The sequence below is a fragment of the Chelonia mydas genome, chromosome 1 (genome assembly GCF_015237465.2).
Source record: "Chelonia mydas isolate rCheMyd1 chromosome 1, rCheMyd1.pri.v2, whole genome shotgun sequence".
NCBI lineage: Eukaryota > Metazoa > Chordata > Testudines > Cheloniidae > Chelonia > Chelonia mydas.
In genome coordinates, this window is record NC_057849.1 from 122578157 (window position 1) to 122605725 (window position 27569).

The following is a 27569-nucleotide window of genomic DNA, read 5'->3' on the forward strand; positions in this document are numbered from 1 at the left end:
TCACATGGAGCTCCCAACATTCCTTGTGTGCATGCTAGCATAAAGCAGCATATGGAATGTGCTTGTCTATATCTGAGTCCTTCTTAAAGACCCATTTCAGCTATAGTGGGTACTCAGAGACTAGAGAGAGGCGTGCAGTGTAAAAACCCAAGAGAACAGAATAAAATAGACTTATTGACTTGTTTAAACAAAAATCTCAGCTTATTGTTCCCTTTCTTCTAGCCTCAGCCGATTTGTTTCTGTGTCCTTAGACTGTCAAATCGTGATGGTTAGGAACCATTTCTTCATGAATATCTGGAAAATCCCTAGCACATTGTGGGCACCACCATAAATAAACATAAACAATCACCCTCATCATATGAATTTGTGAAATAGAATGTGGTTACTTCTCACTGGCAATATTGTGTTTGAAGTGAAGCACATGGCTCACTGTTTTATTTAGTCAGTTCCACATTTGGATCATCTGTTGCTAGACATCAAGATTAATACATTTCAGCTGACTTTTAATGCCACCTTCTTTTTGCAGCTGGTATTGGCTCTGTGTCTCTGCCTTTCCAGCGTTTGGCAGAGTCTCAATCAGAGTTCAAACACAGTCACATTGGCTGTAATTATGCAGACAATCTTTACCTTTTCCCAGTTGCCCTCCTTGGAATATCAAAGATTAAAAAAAAAAAGTCAGAAGAAAGGAAGTGAAAGTGGTACTACAAACTGTTAGAAAATTAAGGGAAAAATGAAAATTCTGATCACTGGAGACAGGCTTCTGCTAATGGAATTTGGGTCCTTTTTTTTTCTTTTTTTTTTAAAGCCACACTAGCTGCGTTCTATTAATGTTCCCTTCGGCAAGTAGCAATCTTCATTGCTTTATGCTTCTTTTTTTCTTTATCATACTGCAGCATTTTGGTGTTAGAATTTTAAAATTAAATCTTCTTATTGTGCAGGCAGGATGTCCAGTTTTATTCTATCAAATGCCACAGAAACAAAGGGTACAATCCATTTTTCCTGATAGAAGCCAACAGTTCGTAAGAGGTTTGAGATGAGTGTGAGGATACAATTTGCCTAGAGAGTGCCTGAGGATCAAGACAACCTGACTTTCCACGGAATGAGTCTGTCAGCTGGCATCTTGCAGTAATTGCTTCCCATGGCAGGACCTTACCAGCCGAGGGAGGACTGCTCTCGTCAACCCAAGAATCAATTTCTACAGGAGCAGAATGATAATTGTTTGCTAAGGCTTGGGGAACTTGTTGCCAAGTCTGAAATGGGGGCTGGAGCTATGATTGGCACTCATTAACCTGGGATTTGGGTTTGATCATTTACCTTATTCAAAGGAAGGGTGGGGGGAAGCTCTTTTGTTTGGAGGAAACAAATGAGATCAACTACCGAATGGGAATCTGGATATCAAGCCTGAAACCAAATAGCTAGCTTTATTCACTCAAATGGGACCAAATAGCATGCAATGTGAGGTGAGCTGAATGTTTTCCTTCAAGTATAAATAAATATCTCTTTGGAATTTTGTTCTGAAATATAGTAGGGCTTGTTTGTTTTTTTCATTATGGTAACTAGATCATCACACTGATGCCCTGAAGTTGTATCACTTGGCTACATGAACAAAGAAAGAACTAAAAGACACATCACAAATACAGAAGACTAATTTTAGGCTGCCATACACAAAAAACAAGCTTTAACTTTCATATACCTTTATTATCTATACTTGTAAATCCAGTCCACTACTTCAAATATTTACTATGTCTGAGCACGGTCATCTACAATCGTATCATCTGCCAATGCTGAACACAGTTTGTCCTGGTCTAACTAACCCCCAAACTGTGTTAGGTCCAGGATCAGTCAACATGATTGTTAACAATCCTGTTCAGACATGATAACAGTTTGTGGTGCAGATCAAGCACTGGAGGGAGATTTTATGGTAACAAAATCTCTGGCTTTGACCTTAATATTATTTTCCTATTTTCTGGTAGAATGCTACACTACTTTTTGATGCCTATAGGCTGACACAACACATTTTAGTTCTACATTAGAACAATTTGACATAAATCTTTCTAACAGCTTTAAAGCGGGAGGAGGGCTGGTTATGTGGTTAGGACACAGGTGTGTGCGTTAGGAGATGAGGGTTCAATTCCCTGCTCTGCAAAATTCTTGAGTGACCTCAAGCAAATCATACAGGGCTAGACTTTCAAAGGTATTTAGGCACCTAGTGGGATTTTCAAAAGCACCCAAGAAATGTAGGTGCCTAAGTCCCATTTTCAACAACATTTTAAAAAGTGTTAATTACTCAGTTTTGTGCAGCTGAAGTCATCTGCATAGGGAATTTGAGCCTGTGGAAATGTGTCCATTCAGACCTGACAGTGAAGTCATATAGCACACTGCATATGACTTAAAAGGATGGAACTAACCACACTATTTTGTGTCTGTTGCAACTTAAAAACATATGCCCCCTATTTCATGACTCCAATTTCACTGAAACTCTGTTCCTATTACTCTTATATTCATATGAACTCTTGACCTAACCTTCAACATTACATTGTGACCCTGGGAATGTACCAACTTCGTAATTCTCTTGCTCATGGTTTGATCAAAACTTTTCATTTGCATTGTTTGCGTGTGCAGTATTGCTCAACTTTCCATCTACATTTCATATACATTTAAAATACAGTAATCAGAGCTGTCTGAATTGGCCTGCTTGAACCAAGAAAGTTATTTGTGATCAGCCTTGGTGCAATGTCAAACCCACAAACCACTCATGATTTGCTCTAGGTTTTTTTCCAGTCCACAAAATTGACTGCACCGCACCACACCTTAAGCAGGAGGGATGTTGTCCGGGCTTGCAGGAGGAAGAGTAGCAGTGAGGAAGGCTTGAAAAGTGGCAAGTCCAGATCTGAGAAGCCCTTTCTCTACACAGCAGGTGAAGCAGCACTCAACCTCCCTTCCCTTGAGGTGGCAAGTACCAGGTTTGGGCAGGATCTCCTGTGGGCATCATGCTAGCTGCTCCTTTTAAAGGGAGCTGGGAAGGAATTTTTCCCTCACCACCAGTTGGCCTCGTTGGAGTGGGGTTTTTTCACCTTCCTCACAGTGGGTTCAGGGAGGGCTTGTTATGGTGAGGAGGAAAGGGGGTTAGGATGTATGTTGCGACTCATTATGTGAGTGTGGGGCAGATGTCCAGTGCAGATACTCCATAGGGAAGGCCTCCAGTGACCGGATAACGGCTTGGTAAAGGACTTTAAAATGAGGGGTTCGTTAAAGGAACAGAATGGGGGGGGAGGTTTGCGGCTCCTATGACTGATACAGGAGAGAGCCAACTCCCTTTTCTTCTAGCGCACCTTAACCCTCATATGTGGGGCGGGGGTGGATGATAAGGCCCAGCCATGGGTTGGCTGGGAGACCTGGATGGAAAATGAAGGGGGACTGGAAGAAGCCCCTAGGTAGTTATTGATTGAACATGGGGTTGCCTGCACCGTACACTTGTATCTGCTGGGTAGTCCCAGACATTTAATAATAAAGTTGCGCCCTGATTAAATGCACATCAAGTGTCTCCTGTCCTTCTTTTGATAAAGCCGGATACTTATGTAGTAGCTTTTTCAGAGATTATTTTTTGATATTAGGATAGTTTTTAATTTTATCAGGTTGCGATTCATGATGAATTTTGAGTTCAAACCTGATTCATTGAGATAAATCACATGATGGAAGTCCTGTGGAACTTCTCCCATTTCCTGTGTGCAATGGTGGCTTGATACTCCAATGGTGGATGAGGCACATACATTTAGGGAGATAGATTAGCTAGTCAACTCAGCTAAGCAGAAGGCAGTTTTACTTGCTTTCTAGAGAAAACGGCTTCATTTACTTGATCTCTGAAAATTCAGCGTAAAAATAATTGTTCTAGCCCCCTTGTCCTTCTGCGTTCTGGTAGGCAGTGGCCAATTACACTACCAGTTTTTTGGAAGTCCCCAGTTATCAAGCACTGCTTCATTATTTATGTTTGAGCTCATGTGATAAATTATATCTCAATTTGATATTATGGAAATTAATTTCCTCTTCTAAACGTTCTATTGTTGCATTAGAACTGCATCTTAGTCCCAATTCCAGTGATGCAGTAAGTTAGCATGAATGGACATGAAGTCACTGAGCCCAAGCCTTGCCTATGGGCTTAATAAGCTTCAATCATGAAAACCAGCTTTGTTAGAATGGTTAACCTTTCGGAGTGTCACATCCAGCAAATCCATTTAAATGAATCTCACACCAAAAAAATCATAACCCCCTTCCTAGCCGGTCCTGGAAAGAGTCACAAATCTTAAACCAAACATTCATATTCTTTAAGGAAGAAGGCTTTCAGTCTAAATCATACTGTCTGTCTCTCAACACATGGACAATCAAATGATGCAATGATTTTTAAACAAACAATACTTTCTTATGTATTTACTCATATGTCATTTTCTACTCCCTCTTGTTAGATCAATATGTTACTTCACAAGGGATACTGAAGATGAATGACTGTTGTTCCTTACTGTGGCAAGAAAGACACACACTTGAATTCTTCTCAACATACATTCAATGCTTCAGATAGTTTATATTAAACAATTAATGCAAAGTTTCCTTTCAATTTGAGAGAGGTATTTGATACTTAGTGCACTAGACCCAACATTTTCAGACTTGGATCCTTGGTACCTAAAATGATATATAGGTGCCTAAATGATTATCTTCCAAGGCATTATGCACCTGCAGCTCCTACTGAAGTCCAGTGCCTAAGCAGGGATCCAGGCACCTAAATGTAGGGTCTAGACCCACAAAGAGATTTAGGAACCTAAAGCCTCAAAGAATTTCATGACTTTGGGGGCTTATGTCCACAATTTAGATCCTCAAAACCACCACTCAGCTGTTGCCTACCCTGCAGTTGCCTGAATTCCTTAGACAACTAAGTTTACAGTCACCATGGCACCTGAAAATCTGCCAGTGAGCATGCATACAGCCACCTAAATCCTGACCCCCATCTCTTGTCAAAGCCCCAGTGAGCTCCTTAAACTAGGCATTCTCCTGCCTATCTCACCTGCAGTTCCCAATCCAGGAGGCATTCTCAGTGGCTGACTAATGGACCCCTGGACAAAACACAGGAGGAGTAGGAGGAGGTGGTTCTATTTATACAATTGTAAAGAAAGAAAATGGTCTCATGGAAAGCAAACTTCTGCCAGCTGAAAAAATGTTTAACCCCAGAAAATGAGTGCTAGCTTACTCCTTGTGGACAAGAGTGTGCAGGGCAGGAGGAAAGGGTATATGGATGTATATCATCCTTCACTGCAGCCAGTGACATGGATCAACTTCTGTAAGATATCACTATGACCACACTCCCCTGAGCTACAGGAGACACTGTATGTACACTAGCATGACATACGGGTTAAAGTCATGATTTAGCCTCAAATTAACGGCATATAGGGCAACATTTTTAAATTTGGGAACCTCCCTACTTAGCATGCTGGCTTTTGTGAATCCCATTCTTGGGTCTAACTCTCCTCATGCATTGTATGCATAACTGGGTGCATAACTCAGGGCTGTGGATCTCCCTAGGTGGACGGGCACCTGAAGTTAGGCACTGCAATACTGATTCTAAAGTGCCCTTTGTGAACCAAACCAAATAATTATGCAAGAGCCTATTTATGTTTCCAATTTTTGCATATGTGACTATGGATAGTTACCCTAGTTGAATTACCTGCCCTAGCTAATTTCTGTCTCAATTGTCATTCTCACTGATACCTATCCCTATTGGTATAAGCCATCAGCAGGGTAATATTGTAAGAAAGACTGTAAAATAAAATAACATAGGAAGGACCAGGCATATAATTATTTGTAAATGGTGATGGTCATCAAGAAGTTTCTGGATAAAAAACAGTCTCCGGAGTTTCCGCTTTCAGGCTGCTTACTATCAATTAGATTCTGCTCCTGTTATTTAAATTGAACAGTACTTTAATCTTGAGTACTCCTGTTCAGAGCAAAGTACTATTTATTCTGAGTAACGGGAACAGAATCAGGTCCTGTGTGACTAATTGCATTCACATAACAAACATGCTGGTAGCTATGGAGTAATACTATATGTACCCACTTCCTCCCCTCTTCCATCACTTGCACAGGGCCTCTGGCTCTGTGACATCTTCCCAGCCTGCACCTGGCCCACCCACAACATCACCTCTAGGCCAGCCTACGTTTGCCACACAGAGGGGTGCTAGCTCTTCTGCAAGGCTACTATATCAGTGTTTCCCCATCCCAAGGCATAAGTGGTGCAGAACCCTGCACCTCTTGGCCTTCCACATTGGGGTGAAATTCACCCACCGTGCGTTCCCCAGGATTAGTCCGAAAAAATGTTATATTTCATTTTTAAAAAACAAAATGTCAGACACTTCGGATACAAAGTATGTGAAGAGTATTTAAATGTTTGTGAAAGGTTTATTCCAATCTATTTCACTGGAAGGCTGCCAGAGGCAGCTTGGAGCCTGTGGGGGGAAAGTGTTTATTGTGGTCAGTGTGGTAATATCAGAGGCAGCAGGAGCAGACCAGGATGGAGCTGCAGCAGAAACAACTTGATTGTAGAAAGTGCAAAAGTCAAAATAATCAGCCTGTGAGAAGTCCAGAGTGAGACGGATACAGTCGGTCTTTGGAAAAACTGGGAGCTAATTTAATGAGCTTGGTAGCTGTGAAACAATTTAGCTGTGGCATGGCCTTCGCACCAGAAACATATAAAGAGGACACGGTGCCCCATCCAAGCACCAAAATAGAGGCTTAAAACTCTGACCTCTCTGTCTCCTCTTCTTATATCAAACCTGCATACTGTGGCAAACCTGTGCCCTCTTCATACAAACCATACGTGCCCCACGAGATGGTCTTAATGCTGTCTTTCTGCCTCCTTGTAATTTCTTATTTTTTGTCGTATTTTCCTCTTTCTCAGTGAAAAAAAAAAGGTTAGATTGGAAAACTTCAATTAAGCCTTTAAAAAGACCATCTGCTGAATGCTGACTGGGGTTTCATGTAAACAAAATGCCTGCGCTGGTTACAAACAAATGATCTTATCTATTGTATTGTGTTACAAATTAAAATTAGATTAAGCCACCTACATGGTACCTCCGCTGAATCTTAAATTTCTTATGGAAACTGAATGTTTGCTGCAAGTATTCATTCGGCCTGATGAGAGCCTCATTATTTTTGTACCAGCAGTACACACTGGGTATAGCATAATCAAAGCCTGGGGGTACGTATTAATTATCCTTTTGAATAGTGATGAAATTTTAAAAAGATCTCCTTTAGGCTCACATCATCAGCAGATGAAACAAAGCTTTACACAGCTTGTGAGCAGTGGCTCACATGTGTTTTTACATCTGTTCAGGATATTTCAATTTGAAGCGCAACAAGCCAAGTCTGGGAGAAAAAAAAATCTGCAACAACAAACAGGCCACACCCCTTCCCATCTAAAAGGGGGAGGGGGAAGGGGGGGCGAATTAACTTGTTAAAAATGCGCTACTCCAATGTTTTGTTTTAGGGTTATTTAAAAGAGGGATTTAACATTTAGAGTCTCTCATGTCGTCTACATGCCAGGGCTGATTAACTGGTCACCTGTTATTGTTCCTTGACTGTTGTTGCATCTAGCAAGATTCCAGTTCCGTGCTATTAGCACTGGATGTGATCGTGCTGGCTCACTGCTGTTTTCTTCTTTATTATACATCACATTAGAATTAAAGGGAAAGGAAGCTTAGCTCTTCTGAATTTGTGCAGATCAGTATTTTTCCAGCTTACAACAAGAATGAACAAATGATTGGGAGAGAGCGGAGCCCCTTTGTCAATAGACTTTTATTGTCCTCTCTGAATTATGTTACAATTACATGGTAATTGCTTTGAATGAATATGAATGCATCGGATACAAAATATTTCATCTGGGCAATGTAGAAGCCGTGAGTGACACAGAGCAACAAAATGCATGATTTAACTCCTACTGCTGTGATGGGGAAAAAATATAACTGTTCACTAAGGATGGGGATGAGTCAGCCTTATCATTGAATTTCCTGTTTGTTTTGAGTTTGTGATACAATCGTAGGGCCAAATTCTGCAATGGTAATGGAGACAAGTCCCACTGAAGGGAGCTTTGCCTCTATAAGGACTGCAGGATCAAACTGATAATATTTCCAAGTCTAAATGTACATTTTTTTTCATTCCATTTCTTTCTCTCTCTTTATCACTTGAGAAAGGTGTAAATACAATTAGAGCGAAATTTAAATGAGGAATAAGTGGGTAGCACTCCACTAGAATCAATGGAGTTGCATCTGCTTGCACTAGGTCTGAATTTGGATCATAATATTTATCTATGATGTTAAAAGGTTCATTTACTTTTGGACAATACATAGGGCCAAATTCTACTCTTGCGTACACATGCACAGTTCTCAACAGAAGTCTCATGATTCTTTCCATGAAATTAACACTATAAGTTAATTTTTACCCATTGACTTGAATAAAGGCTGTACATGTATACATGAAGGTAAAATTTGCCTTAAAGACTGGAAAGAATATCTTTGAGCTCTTACGATATCAAAAGTATTTTAGTCGTTTTTAAAAGGTGCACAGCAACACATAAATCACCAGGAGACAGTAAATACATTATTTGAAATGCATAGTTCTTCAGTATGTTGGAATGTTTTGAAGCTATGTAACATTTATAGATTTTTTTAAAGGCACATATAAGTCACCTGATGGGTTGGGCAAAAAGAAACCATTGCACTCAGGAGGGTAAAAATATTTATAGCCATGATGCAAACAAAAAGCATCTTATTAATAACTCAGTGGACCATTTCAATCCATCATGCTAATCTCTGTTAGTGTATATGATAAAATGAGCAGGACTAATGGAATCATTTGATTGGAATCGGAACCTCATTCCCAGCTGTTGAAATGCTGTCCCCTAAACTTAGGGCAAGGTCCTTTGGTGTGTGCATGGAGCTCTTGTTAAAATGAGTGGAAGTCTCACAAGCATCTGAGGACAGAATTTTGCTCACAGATTGAAATCTCAGGGCTTTCTCTTGCTCCCATTGGTGTCACTGGTTCTTTTGCCTGAGTAAGGACTGAAGACAGCAAGCCCATATTTAGTTATGGTGTATTTTTCATGCAAAGAATGAATGCCGCTATTATTAAACATTAACAATGCTAATAAGTGGAATAACATACTCCAGATTGTGTGGCTGTAGTGAGAGAACAGCTGTTGGTGTTTTTGCCTAGGCGCTGCAAGTCCTATCATTTACTATTCTTCTCAAGGTCCATAGCATGGGCCATACAAATATAAATAAGAATACATGCTTACAAACATGATTAAAAATAGTTACAGCATGTGGATAGTAGTCAATCTGCAACCATGAATAAAAGCTAAACTATTTTTTAAAAATATAGCACGGATTATATAGAGACTGTAGAATTTGAATAATGAAACTTTTTCTGAGTTAGAAATGACAGTGTTAAAAACTGCTTTCCTGTAAAATAAAGTGACCAAAAGTTAGTTTTGGGGTTTTTTTCATATTTATGAAATAGTGCTTGAAGGCTGACACTTTGCATGCCAAGTTTCAGCCTAAAGCGAATTTTAACAGCTGACTTATAAACCCCTAAAAATAGGGTTTTGTAATGGAAGTGCTGACACAACTTTATCTATCACAGTGAGAGTGGCACAGCTATAATTAAAAGCACATCGTGTACTTTGTCTTTGACTAACATAAATAGCTACCAGGATAGCTTGCAAGACAGTTTCTTCATGTTACACTGACTGCAGGACAAGGATAAGCTAATTTTTATTTATGCCCATTGCTGTGAATTATTAAAAGTTAGTGTGTCCATTAATTTCTCCACATACTTCTTTGCACACACCCCTAAAAATCACTATAAAATGGTGGACACAATCCAGCAATTGGAATAGACCATGACACTATTTTAGCACAATACTGAGGCAGAACAGGGTTTGTTTACCTATCCGAATAATAAATTAGAGGTCTGATTGGCTCCAATTGCAATAAAAAAGTAACGCCCAGCGACTAGTCAAAGTCTTTGGAGTAAAGAAGCCATCGAAGTGCAGAGCACTGTTGTTGTTGTTATTTTGCAGTGACAATTATTTTTTAATTATCCTTTACTCAATAAGTGCTGTGTAATTAAACCAAATTGACCAATTTTGATTTCCCAACGTTTCTTATTTCTTATTTCTCCTTCCCTCCCCCTCTCCCCCCCCCCCCCCATCTACTATGCTTATATGTCCCTAGCCTCTTCCCTGTGAGTTCACTTCTCCCTTCCTCTATCTCACTTTGCAGGCCTCTCCCCATTTGTCTACTTCCCCCTTAGTGCTTCCAATATTTATCAGGGTTTGATCCTGTATTCCTTACACATCTAAAATTCCCAGTGAAATCACTGAGCATTTTGGGTACTCAGTGGAAGCAGCATCAGGCTTTTTGCACCTGTCTCTAGTCCCCCTTTTCTGGGAGGCTTTGCTGGTATAAATTAGGTAGTAAAACAAATGTAAAATCTAAGGCCCTCATTCTGGAAACATTACACACATTAATAGCTTTACATGAGTTACTATTCACTTGCATAAGTGTTTGCAGGATCGGGCCCTTATGTTATAAAGTACTTTTGATTCAACTATTTAGCAGAGACACAGTGGAGATTGTGCCTGTCCCTGACATGAAAGTACCTCTGTGAGCCACTGGTAGGCACTGCCATTTTCCAAAAGCAAAAAAGACAATTTTTCCAGGAGAGAACATGCTCTCAACAGAACATACCCAAGCTGGATAGGAGGGGGAAGATCCTCAGCTGGTGTTAGGTGTCACAGCTCCATTAATCTGCCCCAAGGATTTCTGGAGAAGGATTTAAGAGAGGGAAATGGGAGGAGCAGGAAGAAAGGGCCACTTCCTAACCAGGATACAATAAAAGGTGGAAAATAGATCATAAAGAAAAAATAAAATAGATAATCAAAGACAGTCAAATATTTTTGGATGAAAAACACCCTTTTTCTAAATGAAATATTTTGTGGAAAACATTGTTTCTTTCAAAATGTCCTGTGTTGTTGGGTTTTTTTAATAAAAAACAAACAAAAAATGAAAATTATGGGAGGGTTCAAAATCAAAAACCAAATATTTTTCAGTTCATGCTAAAAAAAGTTCATTTGTTTTGTTATTAAACAGGAAAATGTCCATTTAAAACAGGAAAATGTTTCATTTCTTTTGAAATTTTTCACTGGAAAAAATTTACCAATCCACTCTAGTGGAAAATAAATATGAAAAAAAAAATTAATTGACAGAGGTGTGTTTTTCTTGCTTATACTTTAATTTGTCTACAGATCCTTTTGGGATTTTTTTAGTGTCATGATTCTTTTCTTTTATTCCTAATAATATTTACAGAGGTCTACAGGATAATGCTAAAAATACAATTTATGCTGGGACATCTCTTTTCAGGTGGCTTCGGCGCCTGGGTTTCGGCCTCATGCCTAACACAACCCACCCGAGGCACAGCAATACCTCAGCATAACACAAACTTGGTCATGTCTTATTGCTTAAATAACACAATAAGGAAATTAAAAGGCTTGCTGGATCTGATTTTCATTGTTATGGCATATGAAGCCCCAAAGAATTTTTTTTTTTTAGTACCTATGGCTGAAAAAAAAATCCTCTTACACAACTTCTTTTGATATTAATACAAAATACTTACCCTTGTCCATCTTCACAGATCTCAGATCATGCAGCCGTATAAGCACTTTCATATTTGCAGTAATGTGATACAGCAATAGTGTGCCATTTATCAGTTCTAAGGCTGGATCAGTGTAAGTTTAATGCCCTCTACTGGGAGAATCAATAGGTTAAGTGATTTGTCTTCAGATCTCTAATCACTAGTGTTGGAGCCTTAGAGATGTGGCGACTGCAGACTTAAAAATAAAAAAGCATTACTTATTTCACCTATGTAGTCCTTTCACCAAAATATAATGGGGGTTGGAAAGCGAACAAGGCTCTAATTAATACCAAAATTCTTTAATGAAACTTCAGTGCCAGTAGCAACAAGAAAAGAATAAAGAGCACAGGATGCATGCTGGTTTAACGCAAAAGCATTCAGAAAAGTGATTAAGACATATTGCTCATGGGCAGAATCCTGCCCCTGTCTGGAGCCCCACTGACCTCAGTGGGGGTCTGCGTGACTGCAGGAGTCCAGACATACACAACAAGTGGCAACATTGGGATGTTATTGTGAAGTACTTCTGGAGATTTGTATGGTATCGATACTCATTGACTGAATATAATACTTCTGTCTGATTCCTTGGAAAAAAAGTTGGGTGCATTAGGAGTTTGCTTAGTAAATGCAGCTGTAGAAATGTGCAAACAACCAGTTTTTCAGATTGATGACAGAATCAAATAATCACGAAAAAAATTAAATTCAGGCCATTCTGAAATTAATTTTTTTTTCAAATTTCGGCGAACTAAAGAGCTCAAATCTTTTTTGTTTCAGGTTGAATGAAATGCTTTGCTGGACCCAAAGTAAAATGTTTTGGTTTTGAGGGATTTTTCTGTTTTCTTTAAATAACATGGAATTTAAAAAATTGACATTTGAAATGTAAAGTTGTTTAGAATAAGAAAAAATGTAAAAACTTGGTTTTGAAAATGTCGGAACAAAACATTTCAGATTATATTTTTCTGAAACGATTTAGCAAATTCAACATGAATTTGCAAAATATTTCAGTCAACTCGAATCTGCAGTTTTGGGCAAAAAAGTTTTGTCTGACAGATTTTGTCCACATGGCAGCCAGCAATAGAAAAAATCTGCATTCAGTGGCTGGTGTAGGCAACACAATTGCATAGTGATCTCTGTATTGACATTCAGGACCTTCTTATATTCATTCCCAATTTGTCCTTCACGCCCCAAGCCAGGAAAGGTAACTAAAGTTGGGAAGGCTGAAGGATTAGTTCCTAAAGGGAAACAGTGGCTCCCATAATTCAGCAATGACCCTATCCAATTAGAGCCATGTTGGTGGTCCCTGAAGGGTGTCTATTCCAGTCCTTTGACTAGGAGAAGGATGACTGTATGGCAGGTGGAAGAAAAACATATGACAGGGAAAAAGGGAATACAAAAATGGGAGAAGACTTTCTTACACATTGAGAAAGGCAGTGCATCTTCACCTTTGCACCAATGAGTTCAATGGGAGTTTTGCATTAGAAAGTTCTGTGGAATCTTTTTTTCCAAAACAGATTAATATCAGGAACCATTAAGAAGGAGACCACAGATGAGAGGTTTTCCTTGCAGAATTTTCTGCTAAATAGTTTAATCAACTGAGGGAGGGGAAAGGGGTTGCCTTCTGCCTCTGGAAAAGGGTGTGGGTCCCACAGAGAAACCTTAGGGATTCCCCTAGGATCTGAATGGATTCTGAGAGCCCATATAAACTGGAAAATCCAGCCTTTGCACTGACTCCCTCCCTAAATCAGTGCACTGTGCCATGTAATGCCTAGGCACTACTGCGTGGGATACAGAAACTATTTCCACTTTATCTCTGAATTTGATCACTTGCATGGTCTTAAATTAAACCCATAATGATCCGAGTGGCTATTTTGTGCTTTAATTCCCTTTGCTTTTCCACAGGGGTAATTAAATAAGAAAGAAAAAGAGACAGAGATAATTGATTAAACTGATTCCAGAAGAAAATGTTGCTCCTGTTTCTCTTTTGCTGTATTTGGTGTTAAAAATAGATCTGGGTGAATACTGCCAAAAAAAATTCTACGAACATTGCTTTGATTTTTTTTTAAACGGATTAACTTCAGCTGTGTTCATTGCCCTTTTGAGTGAACTTTCCATTAACATTTGAACAATCTAGTTTGCTCATGCAAAGAAAACATGAAGCTTGTATGTTTGATCTGTCACAAAAAGTGAAGATTTAAATTGGTTTCTATGAGCATTTATACCATTGTTTACAAGGTTTATGCATATCCAATAAGAGAACAAGAATAGTACCCTGTGACATATGTGACCAATCAAAACAAACAATATGGTTCAAATTTCGTATTTTAATAATATGCCACAGAACAAACAAAATTGATGGAAAATGTAGCATAGAAGTTTAAAATATCAAATGTCTGAGAAAATCATAACATTATACAATCAGAAAAAGTGGTGAAATGCATTGAATACATTATCTATTGCCAGTTATCCACCCATCTTTATATTTAAAAATTAAGAAAATTTTAAAAATTACCTCTCTCTCTATGTAAATCTGAAAAGGTGATTGCAGAGATAATAGAGTATGTCTGTGAAATATGTATTCTGGAAATTTTAACAATATGTCTTACTCATTTCAATTCCTTACTAGCATCAAATATACTTCTAGAAAAGTATTTAAGAAAATATTTTAAAAGTTAAAATTGCATAGGAACAGGAACAAAATCAGTGGCTTTTCTTATGTACAGAGATGTAAACGGTTATTTGACCTTTTACCCTGCTTGCACATTGCCTGGAATCTAGTCATGATTGTTACAAGTTAGTTCACTATATTCACTACAATTCACCACAGATTTCAGGGAGATATCTATAAGAACTGTTCAAAAATAATTTTTCAAAATTTTAATTTATTTTGCAAAATATTTTTGAAATACTTGACAAAAATATTTTTCTGGTTTTCAACCAGGTTATTGAATGATGGAATTTTTTTGAAAATTAGAAATTTTGACTTTTATATTTTTGACCAGCTGTAATATTGAGACCTAAGGGTTTTCATGGCTGGTGTGTAGTGAATACTTCTTTGAATATTTGGCATTTGGGACTGAGTTGGTTGTCACATGGTATGGCTTCTGTTCCCCCCACTGGAGAACCTAACCTTTAGAAACAGAGGAAGTGCCTGAAGAAAACATTGAGATGTAGGAAACACATTAGGAAGGTAGAGAAAGAAAGAAAATAAGCTGGCCTAAGGGAATTTTGGGACATTTAAAACCTTTTACTGTCCCGTTTTGCTCAAGACATAGTTAACAATATAACTGAGCCCCAGATTAAAAAGTAGTTAGTTCCTTGTACAGTGGTGGCTGAGATATTATTGCTAACCTAAAGCATTAAAAAAATCATGAGTCAGGGCATATTAAATACCATGTGATCTTTAAAAATAATAAATTTTAGGTTCAGTTTATTTGTCTTCTGGTTTGTGAGCTGCTAAGTTATAGTCAAGTATGAAGACCAAAAACTTACCTTTAAAACAATGAAAACTGGGGTTCTTTCATAATCCCATGAATCCAGGATCTGGGGCTTTGATAAAAACACCAGATCATGTGAGATAAAATCATGACAGCTGGTAGCACTGGGGAATGTGTCTGCAATGTGGAACATTGTATGAGCCCTAGCATCCCAGCACATCTGCAACTGGCTGGAATGTCGGTGAGCAGAGCCACGTCACCGCACCTTGTAGAGGTTGCTCATTTTCCTCCCACCCCGTGCAGCTACTACTGGTCTAGGTAGGCAGCACAGAGGGGAAAAGGAGGGCCTCATATATTCACTTCATCCACTGTATGGGCATGTAGGATGGGTCACACTCTAGTCTTGCATTCACATGACTAAGGGTTATTTACAAAATGAAAGTGTGGCACCATGGTTACATGAATGTTTTCAGAAAAGTGAACAAAAAAGGGAGACCAAACATAGTCAGATCAAATCATGAGTCTGCAATTTAGAAGTGATTGCTATCTTTGTGTCTGTCTGTCTAGGACCTCATTACCACAGAATCTGACTCCTGCCTATGGGCTTACAGTGCTTTTGAGGCCAAGGTGGAAATACTGCCATATGACAACCTCAATCTAAATAAGCACGGAAAACAATTGTTATTTCAGGTGGTGAGATTCCCTGGAGAAAATAATTTTAATTAATTTATTTTTCTAATTCATAAAAATGCGCCCAAGGTGACTTCTAGGCACACATGCAAAAACTGTAAAACCAGATTCCTTCATTAATGAATGGACACCATGTCAACTAATATGAAAAAAAAAAAAAAAAAAGCCCTCCCCAAATACAAGCAAAACTCAAACCACCCCTCAGAAATAGCCTTTGTAAATAGATAGACCTGGCAACATGCCTTGAAATTCATCAGTCTTGGATGACAGAGAGAATGGATTCCATTGTTGAGAGGTCACTGGCCATATACACTGCCACTCTCTTTTTAATTTGATTTTTTAGCCATATGTAGTCACTTTTTTTCTTCCCTTAATCTTACCTCCTTTTCTCAATAATTTAAATACAAAATCATAACATTTTGAAAAGTTGATTGGAGAAGCAGTGTGGTTTAGTGGAAAATGTGCTAGGAACTTTTGGTAAAAGGATAACTCCTTTAAGCAATGCACTCAGGATGGGAACATGATGCTTTATTCAATTACTAACAAGGGATGGGGTGGGGGGCAGAGAACACCCACTGATGAAACCAAGGGAGAGACAGAGCCTGGCTCCAACCCATAATACTCTGAGTAACCAAGTTAACCCCTTGATGACCACTTTACTATAGCACTGGACTGAGAAACGGAGTCAGGAGACCTGGATACTATTCTGCTTTTACAGGGGTGCGTTTGCATCACAGCCAAAATGTAGGGAAAGTGTGAGTTCAGAGACATACTGGTACAACAGCTAGCGCCAAAGCAGAGCAGGGTCCCATGATGCTAGGCCCTGTACAAACACAGAGTAAGACAGTCACTCCCGTGAAAACTCACGTTACTTCCCTTTTCAATTGTCTTGCCTCGTGATGGCCAACTGTGCTTGGAGAGGAAAAATTATTTTTAGCATATCGTTTCTTATTCTACTCCACATGAAACTGGCTGTTCGGTAAGGTACAGCTCTGCAGGGTATGTACTGAACTAATGCTTGATGGAGCATAGGAGAGGACAATGAGTCGCTTACCAAACAAGCGAGACCTAGGCTGAGGAATTACCCAATAAGGTCATTTCGAAACTGGACTTGGGGGGAAAAAAACGCTTTGGGGTCTGGGCTGCACGGTGCTAACACCGGCTCCGCAGCACTGGTGCAATCTACACTGATAGCCCTCATCCGGCCAAACTCCTAGCTGTTGCCAACATTTTAATACAATGGCATGGAACCCTGCTCCAAGGAGGCCTAACAGAGCCTATTAAGATTGCCAGAGGCCTGGCTACACTAGAGCTCCCAAAATTACTAACACCAGTGTAGTTGAACCAGCATTAGCAAGAGTGGGAATTGATTAGAGGTGGCATAAGAAAGAGAGAGGTGATGGGTGAAATGATCCATATGGACCCAACCTATCTCCCATTGAAATCCACTGCAAAATTCCCATTGATACCATTCAGATCAGGTCCTGTATACTGTACTTATCTCACAGGGGTCTCAGAGCCTTAAATAAAAAGTGCTATAGAAATTAAAATAATTATTATTGTTATTGCACCAGCAACTGTAGGTTTTCTATTAGTACCTTCTTGTTTTGCATTAGAAAATAATGTAGCAGGGCATACTTTATAAATAAACATATCTGAACACATGGTGGAATTTCAGCTGCTATGTGAGCCAATTTTTCAACATTAAGAAAGAAAGTTTGTGTCTGGACTTCCCATATAAACCCCTATTTATAACCCTGGGGGGAAATATATCCTTTGGGGCTGAAACTTAGTATTCAAGTTTGAACAGACCAGGTTCTGTTCAACCTGGAGTTTCTGCTGAGATGAATGCAGATCAGTGCAAAATTTCTTTATATTTTTAGGCTAGGAGGAAATCTGTTTTTCCCTACAATTCTGCTAGAATAGATCAGAGATCGTTTTTTTGTTGCCTGAGAACAAAAAACACAATGGGTTTGTGTAGCTCAATTTTTCTTACTTCTATTTTAAAAAGCATATAAGAATTTTAGAAAAGCCTAACTTGACAAAATTTATGACCTATGTATATGCACATGGGTACAGTGGACCCAGCTCCAGGATTGTGTAATCAAATGCTTACCACACTGACAGCTAACTACTTATGTTGTACTGTCTCTCCGATCTTGTATTTAGCTGTCACACCCTTAGTACCTTTCCTAGTCCCGAAGAAGAGCTCTGTGTAACTCAAAAGCGTGTCTCCCTCCCCAATAGAAGTTGGTCCAATAAAAGAAATTGCCTCACTCACCCTGTCTCTCTAATATTTGGGACTGACACAATTACAACAACACTGCATACAACACTGACAGCATGGCATAATAACTGTTCAGAAAGAGAGATTTTTATCTGTTATTTATATTTATCCCAATTTTTTTTAAACTAGCAACATTTGGAACTTAGTCCAACTCAGTGTCTTTTGCTGTTCGTTCATTAATAACTGAGACCAAAATTGATGACCACATTTTTCAGCAGCTGAAAATGTTATCTGTTGCACATGTGGAAAAAAGCATCCTCAAACATTCACGTGCATTTTTGCATATGATCTGAATTTGCATCTGCACATCAAGTAAGTGCATGTTTAATGCAAAAGTTGTCTTGCGTGCACAAAAGCGAGTGTATGCATACACGTTGTTTTCTGCCTCTTTTTTTAAAAAAGAGCTTTCATAATGGCTGCTGTGCATGTGTAGTGAAGGTATCACAGTATTTAAGGGTTGAACACAAGAAAGGAACTCTACTGAATCAAGATTCCCCACAGATTTCACTGGGATTGGACTGGCACATTGCTAATGCTTCTCAGTTTCCTCTGAACTTCTACTAAAGCCAAATTGACTTGGAAAGAAAGGATCCAATTGGAGTATGAAGATATCTGTCATCTACTAACATAATATAACCTGAGGACATGTATGCCCTAAAACTATATTAAACTAACATAGAGCAAAGAAATGCACCAGTAACAGGACAGTATATTTCCAGTACCAGCTGAGACCCAATAAATCTGTTCAGTACATGCCACAGTGCCTTAATAGTACTGGAGGAGATGCAGGACGTTTTCCCCATCATAGTTCACTTCTTTGCTGTGTATCACATTGTAAACACTCTTTTAAAGATAGTGTTTTGGTTTTGCATCGATTAGTAATTTTTGCGCCGCGTGTCTGTAAATACATCATACTGTGTACGCTACTAATGTGCTACAGAAATCTCAGTCTATTCTAGCTCCCTTCTTCTATCGTGTTAGCATCTGTTTGTGGTAGGCTGAGATGATGAGGTGCTAATATGATACAGTGAAGGAAGTATAATCCCTGAACATTTTTGTGTCACATTTGTATAATATACTACACTGATCTGACCAGACTTTCATGTGCTAGTACCCTAGGAATGCTATTCCTGCTTCCCGCTCATCAGTGCCTTTGAACGTTTGTGAATGATTTCCTGTATATATTCCATGTAAGAATGTGCACACATTCTTTTCCTGGTCAACAAAGGAGGGTTTTTCTATGGCCATTTGTTTTCAGAGTAATGACATTCAAGAACGAATTGCACTGAAGAGGGAAATGTGTTCAATGTTGTTCTTTTTTCCTCTGGGTCAGAGGTAGAAGAAATAAAAGGTGCAGACTCTCCAATATACCCAAACATCCATTCAAAAGGCTTTGTGCAGCTGTCGGGAGCAGACTTTTTTTAATGTTAGATATGAATCTACAGGTTGCAGAACAAAAACACAAACTAAGATGTCTGAATAGACCGTGGGACATTAATTATTCAAAAAGCTGTGTGGGCGGGTGGATTGGGTAACAAATTGAGAAAACCTGGGTTCTAGTCCTAGCTCTGTTGTTGACTTGTTGTATTGACCTTAGGCAATTGTCTGCGCTTCCTTTTCCCTTTCCACCCTTTCTTTGTCTATTTAGAATGTAAGCTCTTCAGGACACACAGGCAAATTATACATTTAAAATGTATCTCTTACTGTGTGTCTGTACAGGGCTTAGCACAAGGAAGCCTTGTTCTTGGTTGGGGCCTCTAGTTGCTACTGTAATACGAAAAAAATAAAAATAAAAATAAAACAGCATCTAGCAAAGAACATCATATAAATAAACTGGATAGTATTATATTTGTTAAGAGTAATGGGCCTCATCCAGCAGCCTTTATTCAGGAAAAGAATCCCATCTAAGAGAGGATAAAAGAGACAGGTTTAAAACTTCAGAAAGCTTCTGCTGATTCAGTGCAGATTTGTCCTGTCTGTGCAGCCAAAGTGTAAGTTAGACACAAAAACCAGATATATAATTGTGAAACTGACCACACTGTAAAGGCTCAGTGGTGGCGGGAAGACACATCCCCATCGTGCAGGTAGTGAGGAAGCGCAGGCACGATGTCTCCCAGAGCTCTGGGGAGCCCAGCCTTCAGAAGGTGTGGGGTGCGCACCTCCTACCTTGCACGGGGTCAGGTGTAGTGGCTGGTGATGACCCTTACACCATTTTGGAGAAGGTTTCCTTGACCACTTTTTATCTTGTTATTTGAACAACTGGAATACAATTTGCCTGCATGTCAGAGCTCGGCATCTGAGCCCCTGCCTTTGTCCTTTAAAATTACAGATCAACCTCTTTACAAGAGAATGTCATATGTTTACTTTGGTCCTGAACCTGCAAGATTCTGAGCTCCTTCGGCTGCCATTAAAATCAATGGCCTCCAACAAAAAGCCCCAGGAGGCAGGGGTCTAACAAAGGAAATCTCAGTGAGGATCCCCCTTATCAGCAACAAGAAAGGGTGTGGCCAGCCTATACTCCCTCTCCCTGGATTTGATCCTGCGATGTGCTCAGAACCCTCAACTCTCATTGGCTTCAGTGGGGGTAGAAGGGACATGGCATCTTCCAGGGGTCCTCAGCACTCTGCAGCCTCAAGTCCCCTATGAGGATACCAGGCCCTAGAGAGAGACCTGTCTTCAGTTGGGAGAATCCCATTGCAGGTAAGAGGAAGCAAGGAGGTACAGATTGGTATAGAGCACAGGAGTCCAGCATGACAAGGAGCGGGGGGGCAGGGCATGAGGATGGAAAGTTTGGAGAAAGGTTGGAGCTGGGGAGCTGGGGCTGGGGTAGGCTCTGTAGAGTTTCTCTACCTTTGCTCCATTGTCTGGGGAAGAAGATTCCTCCCTTTGCCCCTCATAGCTGCACAGACTTCATTCCAGATACTTAGGTATCCTCTGCGGTGTGGGTTGTAGCTCTACTGAATAATTCAAGGAAGGCTAATGAAGGACTTTTAAGTGTTTTGGGGGGAGGAGATCTGTTTCTTTTGATGTATTCAAGGTCGTCCATTGGATACTGTGGAAATAACCACACTTTCTGAAACATGAGATGGAAATTAGCTCAATATCTCTGATAGTTCACTGATCATTTAATTGTTAAACAAAAAAGAACTGTATATTCAATGTATTTTAAGAACTTTGCTTTGAAATTAGTTTGTTTGCAAAGTCCATCTGTTACTTAATTTTAAAACCTGGGCCTATAGTATATAGGTGTGGGGTGGGGGGGAGGACCTAATGTAATTGCTGGGGGTAAACCCAAGTTCTTTTCTCTAACTCTTGCAGCACGGATTCAGTCCTAAAGGATAGATTTGCCAACAAAAAGCAGTACACACCTTTGATAACTCTCCTTTCAATGCTGCAATTCTAGCCACTTTGGGTCACCATGGAATTAATATACATAATGTCCCAATTATATATATATAAAAAAAATCACACAGAAGGCCCATACATTATACCCAGCTGCTTGATCTGACTTGAAAGTACAACATTAATTAATTAAATAAATATATTACCGTGTAGCATATTTGGTAGCTTTGGACTGAATAATCAGCATTTGTGTTGGTCATTGAAGAAAGAGCATATTAATAGCTGGACTACCTGAGGTGTTGTTGTTAAATAATATATGGAGGGGCTGGTAACATTAAGGCCTATGTTTAGATTGACTCAGAATACTGATATTGTTTAATGTACACACACAAAGTGACATTTACAGTAATCTTTGTTTTAAAAGTGTGGTATATGTTAAAGTTATTACCTGCCAAAACAAATTATCTGGTACCAAGTATCAGAGGGGTAGCTGTGTTAATCTGTATCCACCAAAACAAGGAGGAGTCCAGTGGCACCTTAAAGACTAACAGATTTATTTGGGCACAAGCTTTTGTGGGTAAAACCCCCCACTTCTTCAGAGGCATGGAGAAGAAGTGGGGTTTTTACCCATGAAAGCTTATGCCCAAATAAATCTATTCGTCTTTAAATTATCTGGTATTACCTGTTGGGAGAAGTGAGCAGTGGACACATTTTTCCGTGTCCTGCATGCTGTTCTAACACAATCTACTGTATTGTAAGGGAGAAAGTGGATGCCAAAAGATACAAACTTGAAGTTTGATTATCCAAGCTAACTGGGGACAAAGGTTGTGTGATCTGTTTAGATAATCAAGTGCCAAAGAAATTACTGTTCTAATATAACAAGTGGGAAGTTTTCAATTTATGTTCTGTAAATATATGCAAGACTTCGGAAATTGGTCTTATGGGGCCATTCCTATAATAGAGCAATCCAGATAATTGAGTTTGTGCAGTAAATGAAATACACTGTAAAGGGATTAGATTGTAATGTATACAGTCTTTATTGGTGTAGATAATGTCTGCTTGAATGTCTATTGATAGCTCCACACTGCCTATAGAAAAAGGGACTCATAATTGAAATTTAAAGAGAGACAGTTCAGATAAGATGTTACCATGGCTTCCCTTAGAGAACAGCTATACTGTGAAAATAGATAACAAAAAATGGGAGTGTAGTGAACAAAACACTTGTATTGTTCAGTCAGGATAAGGGCTGGCCAGAACCCAACCTACTTTCCAATTACAAAAAGAGAGTACAAAAATATTTTGAGCTAAGATTTAACACCCAAATGGCCTCTACTTATCTCCCAGTTAAAAGCTTCCTTCTCTTCGGTTTGATCCACCTCTAGCTAAAGTCACTTAAAAGATTCCCATTGACTTCAGTGGGAGCTGGAGCAGGCCCCTTGTTACTTTCTCACCAGTCCTAAAACCAACAGAAGCTTGAAATAATGTGGTATGCCCTACAAAAAACCCTGCATATTTACCAGATGTATATTTAAATATGTAAAGTCACTTATTTTACAGAGAACCTTTAATTCTTGCTTTTTTTTTTCAAATAGGAATAATCTCTCACACACCACACACACACACACACACACATTCCACTAATCAGCATACTTTTCTCACTGTAAGAATTAAAATCCTGTAAAGGACAAAAGCCTGTGTAAATAGGCAATATAATACATATATGACAAGGCCATAAAATTGAAACTAATCTGAGCTAACTCAACAAGTCACTCAGACCATCTTACCTCTCTACAGACTATTGTACATGACAAAAGAGAAAAGTAAGTTCACAATAACTTCTTTCTTAAACATTTCTATTTTTAAAAAAGCATGAGAGAATTAATACAGAAATTAATGAGATTTTTTTCTCATGGATGCATAGAGAATTTTCCAAACACCAAACATATAGACCCTCCTTAGTATTAGTTAGCATTATGAAGCTTGTCCTTATTTAGCATCTGTGCCAGAAACAAGGCCTCAGATCAAATAGAAAATGCCTCTTTTTTGTACTAAGCGGGACTGAAATTGAAAGGGAGTTTGGGATTGTAGTTCACTTGTTACAAAAGTAATAATATTTTTTTCATATACAACATGAGTGTGGTCCTGTATCCATGGAATCCAATGGCAAAATTACTTTAATGGAAACAGGATTAGTCTTTCTGTGAAAGAACAAACTGGCCTGCAACTCTGTAAACAGGCTTATACATATAATTAGTAAATGCATTTTTGCATTTCAGAGCTTATGAAGGTAAGAACAAATGTCAAGCCACGTACCCATTTCAGAGAAGATAATCTTTACAAGTAAATGTTTCTCTATTTTTTTTCTCTTCCAAATTTCATTATTTTTCTTGTACTGAATGGAATGATGACAGAGATAAGGTTGCTAACTAGAAATTATGGGAAAAATCCTGCCCATCATACTCAGGCAGGACATACGCTCTAGACTTTAAGGAGACTACTCTTTTGAAAAAAGCAGACAGGATTTGTCCCTGATATATATGTGTGTGTGTATATGTGTATGTATATGCGTGTGTGTGTATAAATTCCCCCCCATTTGATCTGTTTTCAATACATTATCTGAAAAAATTTCTCTATCCAGACACGCTTGTGCTGATTTTTTTCTTTCCTGTCCATCTATAAACATTTTATTTTATCCACTTGCCTAATGAGTCCATTGACAGGTGACTTCAAAAGATTAGAATCAGTCTTCTTGTTGTAGAGGATGCAAGAGAATCCGTCACCCTCAGCTAGCATCCCTGCCATGAGCCATTTATCTCAACAAAAGGCACTATGTTAACGACACAGCTCATCATCAGTTAGTCCTGGTGCAGGAGATGTCAAATCCACTGCTGGAGAACAAGGATAATCTGGTCTTTGCTTTTTGAAATGGAGAGGTGGCAGGGGCTGTGAACAAAGTCGTCGGTAAATTGGTTGATGATTCCCTGCTTCTCTTCATAGAAAATCCCTACTGCTGACCTCTTTTTTTGGAAGGCCCCTTGGTTTTAATAGACTTGGGTATTTTAGTTTAGTTTCACATGTCAAATTTGAAGAAATTTATATATATATATATATTTTTAAAAAATCCCTGTCCTACTGTGAGATGCTGCTTTCATGATGCTGAAGTTTAAAAAGCGGAGATTGGGGAAGTCGAAGATAGTTTTATAGAAGTCTTAAAAAGCCTATGAGTCTGTCTGCTACTGACCTATTTCCTTTAATATTTTGGTCTTTCTTTTTGTAAGTTTAACATTAACGTTAGCAAGAAAGCAGTTGTCTGTTCTAGGAGGGGAACGTTAGTTTTAACAAGTAGTTGAGTTTCAGTATGCTGTAACTAGAGATAATTGTACAGAACTCTCAAGTACTTTTTACCAGTCTTTTCCCTTAAGGACCTTATTTTTTAAGGTTATTAGTGCCTAAGTATTGGCAACTCCTTTGTTAACTCACATATGCTTTCTTAATTGGATGACTGAACAAAATGGATTCTTATTCTCCGCTGACTGTTCTGTGCATTTTTTAAAAAAGAGATTTGGGGGCTGATGCAACACTCATTGAGTGCAATAGGAGTCTTTCTATTGACTTCAGTGGGCTTTGGATCGTGCCCTGGGTGCATTCAACTTCCAGAGTTGATGGACCCATGCACAATAAGAGCCCATGATTTTTAGATCTGCTGTTGAATTACAAAATTAGCGCACAAACCTGCAAGTGCTTACACACATGCCTTATTGTAAGCATGAGAAGTCCTATTGACTTCATCGGGACTTAAAGTTAAGCATGTGTGTAAGTGTTTGAAGGATCAGGGACTTAACAGCTAAATAGAATGGTGATAGATTCAATATATTTGCACTCTTCTAAAGCATTTGATGTATGCAGTTGTAGTTGTAGCTGTGTCAGTCCCCAGATATTAGAGAAACAAGGTCCAATAAAAGATATTACCGCACCCACCCTGTCTCTCTAAAGCATTTGATATGGAGTCTCATGAAAACTGGACTCTCAAAATTAATTCAGTTTGGTTTGAATTGACATGCTGTTCTGTGGTTTGAAGACTGTTCAAAGACTATGATAAACAATCAAGTATTGAGGTAGCTTCACGTGTCTAGTGAGGTACCAAAGGGGTGTGTATTAGGTGTTATTTATTTTAAGTGTCATTAAAGAGATCTGGAAGAAGAACTCTTTTAGTGAAAGCTATGAGTGGAATGTTAAAGACCACATTTTAATTAAAGCTATAGCTTACAATGAACTGATGATACTACACTGGAAAAAGTTGCAAACAGTAGCTATCACAGAGAAATAATAAATAGGGACATAGACACATAGACAGAAGAAAGGTTCAACTTGGAAAAATGTGATACACATGCAGAAAAATATTGCAATGCAAAATATAGATAGGCAAGAAACCAGGAATGTAGAGAAGCTTTGGAGTGACAGCAAATAGTAAAAAAGCCCTACACCACTTTGTATAGTTACAGGCTACTTGCACAGAAATCATGTCATCAACCTTCTCTATATGTTGTCTGTGTGCTGATGTCTTGGACATTGTGTGCATTTACTGGAATTTCTCAGTCAGAATGATATTGATTGATACATTGGATGCACTTCAGAGAAAAAGAACAAAAATTTTGTGAGGGTTGGAAGGCCTAGTTTACAAGAAAAGAGTAAAAGTTAAATGTGTAAACAGTAACTGTCGGAGGACATATTAATGGTTCACCAATATCTGAAGGAGGGAGGCGTATTATTTTAGGTAGTAAAAGACAGCAGAACTATAGACAATGAGCTGAACTAAAGAAAGAGTAAATTCAGGCTGAAAATCAAGAAAATATACCTGATGGTAGCACTTTAAGGCTGTAGTATAGTTTCCAAAGAAATGTTGAGAAAATCCCTATCACTTGGACTAATTAAAACTCTAATCCTATATTAGCTGGGAGGTGGACTACATTACTCCCCTTTAAGAGTTCATTCTGTTTGAATGATTCTACCTCTTGAGAGAATCCCACTGGCACCAGTAATATCTCTCAAGAAAGAAGGAACTTTTTAAGTGTGACCATATCTTCTCTATCTCTAACTTCTAAGAGTCTTTGACAAAGATAACTCCAGTATATAGATGGCCTTTAGAGTCTATAGAATTTGAATTTTACGCTTATATACTCAGTCAGGAGGCAAAAGTTTCAATGTTGCTCTAATTCTTTTTTCTTAGTCGACTGCTTAGTACCAATCTAGGTTTTGTTAATCACTTGCCCTTGGAGTTTATAGAAATGTTCCTCCTGCCCCCATCCTGATAGCTCTGGGGGTGTTCTTGGCATCACTGTTCCATGACATTGGGTAAAACTACATATTTTAACAGAAGAGGTTCATCTTTAATTCTGTGCAACAACACAACAGTGAAGTCTCTCACTGATGCCCAGTTTTTCCAAAGGGCAGTATGATTCCTGCAAGACATCGCCTTCGAGCTATAGAATAGATGTAGCTGATGACAGTGCATATTGGTTACATCCTATTTTAGAGCTGTCAGGGAAGGACCTACCAGTTGGTGGGTAGACTGTCTTGAAAAGAAAGTATTCTATGATTGCCTGTGCCTTTCTAGTTGCAGTTGGAAGAGGTATTAATGAAAGCTGTTGAGTAACTTGTTCAAACCCTGGAGACTGCTCTGTTGCCTGAATCCACAAAGAAAAATGAGCCAAAATTTGAAAATAAACTGGCCCCTTCATGCCATACCTGGGATGAAGGACCTCAGCAGGAGGTGAAGAAGATGATAAGACAGATTGGCACTTCTGACAGGATTCAAACAAAATGAAAGAAGACTTGTTTCCACTGTTTAGGAACATGACATAAACAAGAGTAGTGTTTCTTTAATAAGCTGCAGTCAGAGGGTCTATATTGCTACCAGATGCTAATGGAGTAGGAAAACATGAGTTCTGTCTCTGCTGGTTCTGTGAAATTTCAAGTGGCCATGATAGGTGACATCTGTGAAGCTCCTGGTTGTCTGTGTTTGAATTGTAAGCTATAGCTTTAAGTGTGGTGGATGTTTCATGGTCTTGCTTGCTGGCTAGGGGGCT

At 38.8% G+C, this 27569-nt stretch overlaps 1 long non-coding RNA gene across 2 annotated transcripts in view; it reads left to right on the top strand.

Moving 5' to 3' along the window:
• LOC119565214 overlaps positions 1–27569 on the top strand; it is a 49959-nt gene that overhangs the window by 14164 nt on the left and 8226 nt on the right. The window contains exon 1 of one of the 2 annotated variants that reach the window (XR_006284461.1): positions 20732–20841. The exons of the other annotated variant lie outside the window; for it this stretch is intronic. This is a non-coding gene — a long non-coding RNA (uncharacterized LOC119565214). Of the gene's footprint in view, positions 1–20731; positions 20842–27569 lie in introns of those variants that run through there. 2 annotated transcript variants of the gene reach the window in all.